Genomic DNA, 7355 nt, shown 5'->3' with positions numbered 1-7355 from the left:
TTCAGATATCATTGCAACGAAATTTTCGTTACTATCAGCCTTAGAAGATGATTTCTTCTTTAAAAATCGACATTCATTCTTGAAATGTCCTGGCTTACCACAATGATAGCATAAGCCCTTTTGTTTCTTTTTGAACTTAGGTGCTCTATTAGTCTGTTTGAACTTTCTCTTGAATGGTTTAGTATTTTGTACATCCTTCGTAATATACACTTTGGCATTTTTAGAATTTAGGTTCTGATCTTGCTTTCAATATTCTTCTTCAATACGAAGATGATTTGCCAAAGCCTTAAGAGATATTTCTTCTTTCTTATTTTTTAAACTTCTTTTAAAGCCTTTCCAAGATGGAGGAAGTTTGTCTATTATGGAGGATGCAACAATCATTTCATCCATTTTCATATCATATTGCTTGAATTGATTCAACATCTTTTCAATATCACGAAATTGTTCCATAACAGAACGACCATCAACCATTTGATAATTATTGAAACGAATGACAAGAAATTTGTTACTTGTAACATCTTCGGTCATGTATCTTGTCTCTAATTTGTCCCATATTTCTTTAGCGGTGACCTCGTTTTGGTAGGTGTCGAACAAACCATCAGATAAACCATTCAATATGTGGCCCATGCACATGTAATTAGTATTGTACCATTTTTTCCTTTCTCGAGTTGCAACAACAGATTCGTTTTCATTCTCTTCAAGTCTTGGAGTATCCAAAACATAAGCAATCTTCAAAGTCGATAATAAGAAGTGCATCTTTTTCTGCCATCGTTAAAAATTGCCACCATCAAACTGATCAAGTTTGACAAAGTTGGAAGCCAACTCCCTTAGTGCTCCACTTTCATGTGTTGTGGTAGTCATCATGAAATATAACCTTAAAATTGTTAGTACAAATCTCCAGTGAGGAAAATCCTGAACACACGAACGGAACTCGAACAGAAAAAGAAGAAATAGGACAAGGCTCCAAGGCGTGTATCAAGCCACTGCCTTTAAGGTTATATTCGCCCCTACCTATCTTTGGTGTGCAAATGAGTTCCAAGCAAATTAACCTCGAGGATATAATAAAGCTAATAACTATTTGTCTTCTGCATTGACAAGAATAGTCCACTACGCATTGAGTAATGTATAACAAGAAACTCAATTTTTGCAAAGGATTTCTACAGTAATACTTTATAGAATAATCTAATAATATTAGAAAATGAAGGAAGGAAAGAAAGAATATTAGAATTTGTTGGTGTGATTTCCAAACAAAATCTCATTCCTATTTATAGGAATTTTCATGTCTCTTGATAGAGACATCTTTCAATAGGTGTCTTTCTGAATAATAATGTCTTTAAAATAAACACATAATTATTCATTTAATATTATAACTATTCAAATAATATTATTTATATAGTTATAATTCTTTTTCAAAAAATCAAATAATATAACTTTTGATTAATTACACCCATTCATTTATAGTTATTGGAACACTATAAATATTTTAAAATGTTCCAACAATGGATACAAAAGAAAGTGAGATGTGAGGATGGTGATCATGACATATCTGTACAAGTAAAAATCAAGTAAAAGTACAAAATATGTCATAACAAATGTGTCTAAAAGAACATGTTAATCTATAGCAAGATACCAATGAAAGAAGGTCTAACTCCTAATCTTAACTCTAGTTCTAATTTTAGTTCTATATCTACTCTAAACTTAATTCTAAGTTAAATCCTAAAACTAGTTATAAAATAAATCTATAGGCTAATTGATGCGGAATCCCGGATCTAGACACAAGAGAAACACAAATTAGAAATAAAAAGAGAATAAAATTAGTTAAATAATAAATAAATAAATAAAAAGGATAGATTTGCCCTATGGAACCCTTGGTTAACTTGTAACCAAAAAGGCCAATGATTGAGCGGCTCCCTACGAAACCCCTAGAAGAAGAACCTCTAGAGACACCGATGAACGGGAAAGAAATTTGAATATTTGCAACTCCGAAATACCCTCGAAAGTAACAAAATCCAAACTAAATAGCAAGAGAAGAATACTCTACTCTAAAAAAATTTGCCTCACACAAATTTGAAAGAAAACAAATACTCTTCTTTTTTATTCTTCCTTCAATGTGTAGAAAACAAGCCTATTTATAGGCAAATTACAAGAGTAATTGAATCCTAATAAAAACTCTTTAAAGAGTAATTGAATCCTAATAAAACTCTTTAAAATTATCTAAGAAAATAAATAAATAATAACCTAACCAATAAAATTACTTAACTCATAAATGATGTGTCCCAACCAATGAGAATTAAGTAAATAATAATAATAATAAGATACATAAAAAATTAATCCACCAATTTATGGGCTTTTACTATTCCAAGATTGGTCCAGTGAATTGCATTCCCATATTTATCAATGTCACGAACATGATGAATTAAATTTGTCACAACAAAGTCTTGGACAAAAGCATTCATCTTTGATTTTAATTGTCGTGCCTTGCTTCGAGTGATTGGACCACTAGGAAAGACAACCCTTTGAGTGTCACCTCCTTGGCTCGTATCATTCTCCCCCTCTTCAAGAAGATTCATCCTCGAATCTGAACCTACATCAAATTCAAAAGGAGAAAGATCAGAAACATTGAAAGTAGCACTAACACTATACTCACTAGGAAGATCAATGCGATAAGCATTGTCATTTATTTTCTCGAGTACTTGGAATGGTCCATCTCCTTGTGCTTCAAGTTTATTCTTTCTCTTAGAAGGAAATACATCCTCAAAATCCTGCAAAAGATTAACAAAACAACTAGGCAAATGTGTATTAGGGTTAGTCAAAACGAAGTTTCCCCTAAACCTAATAATTACAAATGTTTGTTTTGTACAAGGAGCAAATTTGATATCTCGAAACCTAGCGAATAAACTCACTTTCTCATCTCGTGACTTGTGTGTGCAATCACTCACCAATGTTGGGCCTTTAAGTTGGCTTTTAACACTAAGGGCCTCTTTACTCTTAGCCTTTTTCAATGATTTTACCTCACTTCTCTTACCCATCTCACTAGCAAGTTTGAGTTGATCATTGTAGACTTCTTGAGGAGGAAGTGGAGCCAAAGTAAACTTCTTTCCAAGGAATACAAAAGTATATTGGTTAAGGAAACCATTATGATTTACTCGTCAATCAAACTGCCATGGCCGTCCAAGTAATATGTGCCCAGCTTGCATTGGAACAACATCACACAAAACTTTATCAGAGTATCTACCAATGGAAAATGAAACTAAGCATTGTTTAGATACTTTTACCTCCCCACTATCATTCAGCCATTGCAAGCGGTATGGCCTTGGATGCTTCACACAAGGTAGGCCAAGTTTCTCAATAAGCGAAGAACTCACCACATTGGTGCAACTTCCACTATCGATGATCAATGAACTAGGTTGTCCACCAATCAAACATCTCGTGTGGAAAATGTTATCTCTTTGTTCACACCCTTCCTCTTTAAACTGGACATTTAAAGCCCTTCGAGCAACAAGTGCTTTCTCACCATACTCCAAGTATTCTTCATACTCATCATGAGCATGCACATCATCAGCATCTTCCAAAGGAGGCATCTCATCTTCGTTATCAGGCTCAAAATCAACCTCGCCATTTCTCGAATCACCAATGACTTTTTATTAGGGCATTCTCAAGCATAGTGACCCCTTCCTTAGCATTTGAAGCAGGTAATATCTTTTGGCTGCTTAATGGCACTAGGAGAAGTAGAAGAAGAAGATGGAGCTTGATTAGTAAAAGTAGAACCTTTAAATGAACTAGGCATACCTCTATCTTTGGAGTAAGTTCTAGGCTCATTTGGCTTGAACCGTGCATCTCTCCCATTCCACAATCTATCATCTTGTTTTTGCCAATTTTCTCTCCAAGCAGGATTAGAAACTGAACTAGCACCTCTTGGTGTCCCTTTCTTTTGTAATTGCTTTTCAATGGTGAGTGCGATTTGAAGCATCTCTTCAACATCCATATAGTGTTGTAACTCAACTCGATTTGCAATCTCAGGCTTTAGGCCGGCAAGGAATCTAGCCATAGTTACCTCAGCCTCTTCAACAAGATTGGCTCTAATCTGAATAGTTTCCATCTCTTTGTAGTAATCATCCACAGATCTATCTCATTGAACAAGATGTTGGAGTCTTTGATGGAGTTCTCGATAATAGTATGGTGGAACAAACCGTTTTCGTAAGATGCGCTTCATTTCAACCCAAGTAGTAATAGGTTGCTCTCTATAAAGAATCCTGCTTTTACATAATTGATTCCACCATATTAGTGCAGAATTAATGAACTCAGCGACAGCGTATGTTACCTTTTTCTCATCAGAGTAATTGTAACAAGCAAAGATTGCTTCCATCTTTTCCTCCCAATCAAGGTAAGCATCAGGATCATTCTTCCCTGAGAAAGAAGGAAATTTTGGTTTGGGGGTGTCATTGTTTCGTTCCACGCTTTCTCTAGGTACATACTCGGACTCAAAGTCATCATAAGAAACATGGTCCTCCCTTCATTTAAAAGTTCGATCGCGCGAATTTGATCGGCTTATAAAGGCTTCGTTCAACTTCTTGTAATTATCGGCAATGTATCTCTCTTGAGTTGTAAGTTTTGTATCAAGATGCTCCCTTTGCTCTTGTATCATCTGGGTCATGCGATGTTCGACTCGAGTTTGCAACTTTTTCATCTCTTTTTGTAACAACTCGACCAATGGATCGTTATCTCTTTTTTGCTCATCCTCTTCATTTTTACTAGTTTGGGATCTAGTGATCAGCATGGTATCTGTGAAAAAATCACACAAACAGGAACAAGAAAATAATAATAATAACCTCACTCGTTAGCTCTTAAAAGAATAACTCTCTGAATGATTCAAAACTTGTAAATATGTTTGGAGAGGGTTACTAATCAAGATCAAATAATGCAGGTGCAAACTTCAAAGAAACAATGAAGATCCTAATTGCTTTAAGAGGCCAATAAACTTGACGATGCAATTTGTAATGGAGGCTACACGGATGAAGGAATTGTGCGTGCCTTTAATATCTGCTAACACAAGAAGAAACAATGTGTTAGAAAGCGTAAGAGAAAAAAAAACGTAGACCTGCAACGATCCCTAACTCTAGAGTCAAAGAAAAGCTTTAATAAGAAGAAAACTTAAGAAAACTCTACCCAATTTAAAGGAAAACAAAAAAAATCGGAAACGTTTGGTGTGTTAAGATTTTCAAAAATTGAAGCTTTAATTATATTTGAGTCAAGAAAGAAGGGGAAAAAAAATTCAATTTTGGGAAAAAATAAAATAAAAATAATAACAATAATAGGAAAAGAAGAAACCTACGTATGAAAGGTAGGCAACTTTTTTTTTGCGCTTTTTTGCTTTTTTCTTTTTTTTGCGCTTTTTACTCTTTTTTTGCGCTTTTTTTGCTTTTTTTGCGCTTTTTGCTGTTTTTTTTGCTTTTATTTAAAGAATAAGAGGAGAATAAACACAAAATTTTTTAAAAAAAAATTGACGAAACCGATGAAAAGTGTTTTTGGTATTTTGACTCGTTTCGGATTTGATTTTAGCTTCGAAAATAACACCGAATGACCTGAAACTGATACCAACTGAAGCGGAATCCCGGATCTAGACACAAGAGAAACACAAATTAGAAATAAAAAGAGAATAAAATTAGTTAAATAATAAATAAATAAATAAATAAAAAGGATAGATTTGCCCTATGGAACCCTTGGTTAACTTGTAACCAAAAACGCCAATGATTGAGCGGCTCCCTACGAAACCCCTAGAAGAAGAACCTCTAGAGACACCGATGAACGGGAAAGAAATTTGAATATTTGCAACTCCGAAATACCCTCGAAAGTAACAAACTCCAAACTAAATAGCAAGAGAAGAATCACTCTACTCTAAAAAAATTTGCCTCACACAAATTTGAAAGAAAACAAATACTCTTCTTTTTTATTCTTCCTTCAATGTGTAGAAAACAAGCCTATTTATAGGCAAATTACAAGAGTAATTGAATCCTAATAAAAACTCTTTAAAGAGTAATTGAATCCTAATAAAACTCTTTAAAATTATCTAAGAAAATAAATAAATAATAACCTAACCAATAAAATTACTTAACTCATAAATGATGTGTCCCAACCAATGAGAATTAAGTAAATAATAATAATAATAATAATAAGATACATAAAAAATTAATCCACCAATTTATGGGCTTTTACAATTCCAAGATTGGTCCAGTGAATTGCATTCCCATATTTATCAATGTCACGAACATGATGAATTAAATTTGTCGCAACAAAGTCTTGGACAAAAGCATTCATCTTTGATTTTAATTGTCGTGCCTTGCTTCGAGTGATTGGACCACTAGGAAAGACAACCCTTTGAGTGTCACCTCCTTGGCTCGTATCACTAATCCTAATTATAGTTTTCAACTAATCTTAAAGACTAATTCTAAGTTTGTAGGCTAATCCTAATCATAAGTCCAATTCTAAGACTCTATACTATTTCTAAAGTATGTAAAAGTACCTTGTACAAAACTTAAGGTGACAGGGTAATCATAGCTTAAGTAAAGAGTTTAAAATCTTTAATACTTTGTAAAATGGCCATCAAAGGTTCATAACAAGATAAAAGCACTTTTGATCATCTTGAAAATTTCCAACAAAGTTTAATAGTTAAAAAAAATTGTTCAAATGATCATATGACCTTAATTTTAAAAAAATTCAAAATATCAAATCTTTAAACTTCATATATTTCTTGAAAAGTCAAAAGATTTTCGATAAAGATCGTTAAAATACAATGTATTTTCAATTTCATTGAAAAACTTAAGCTAAGATACTTCCCTTAGTATATGTACAAGTATGAATTGACCATACAATCCCATATACATATAGGAACAAATTAACATATTGAAAAACTACACAAACAGCAGATGATCGATCTTATCACATCCCAAAAATTGAGTTAGTAGAAATTGGGTTAGTGAACCAAAAGAGTGGTCACGCCCTGTTTTTAGTTAAAAGTTGTGTAATTATGTCAAGTGAATTGATCTAGTTTAGTGGTTAAGCGTAGTGTTTGTGTGTGAGAGGTCTTGTGTTCGAATATTTTGTGTGTGCAAAGTGAAAATATTTTTATTCCCTCTTGTTGTGTCGCCCATGTGAATGTGGTTGGGATAAATTTGAATTCTGATTTAATAAGATTTTATTTGATTTATATTTATTTTTTAAAATTTTTAGATAAATATTCTCCCTAAAATTCTCCCAAAACTGTTGTTTCTCTCCCACTCTTCACTCCCACGTCCCTCAATTTCCACTTTCCTCTTTTCCTCATTTTTGTTTCCAAATCTTCTTGTGTATTGAGTTTT

The sequence above is a fragment of the Gossypium hirsutum genome, chromosome D02 (genome assembly GCF_007990345.1).
Source record: "Gossypium hirsutum isolate 1008001.06 chromosome D02, Gossypium_hirsutum_v2.1, whole genome shotgun sequence".
Classification (NCBI taxonomy): domain Eukaryota; kingdom Viridiplantae; phylum Streptophyta; class Magnoliopsida; order Malvales; family Malvaceae; genus Gossypium; species Gossypium hirsutum.
This window is presented reverse-complemented; position numbering follows the sequence as displayed.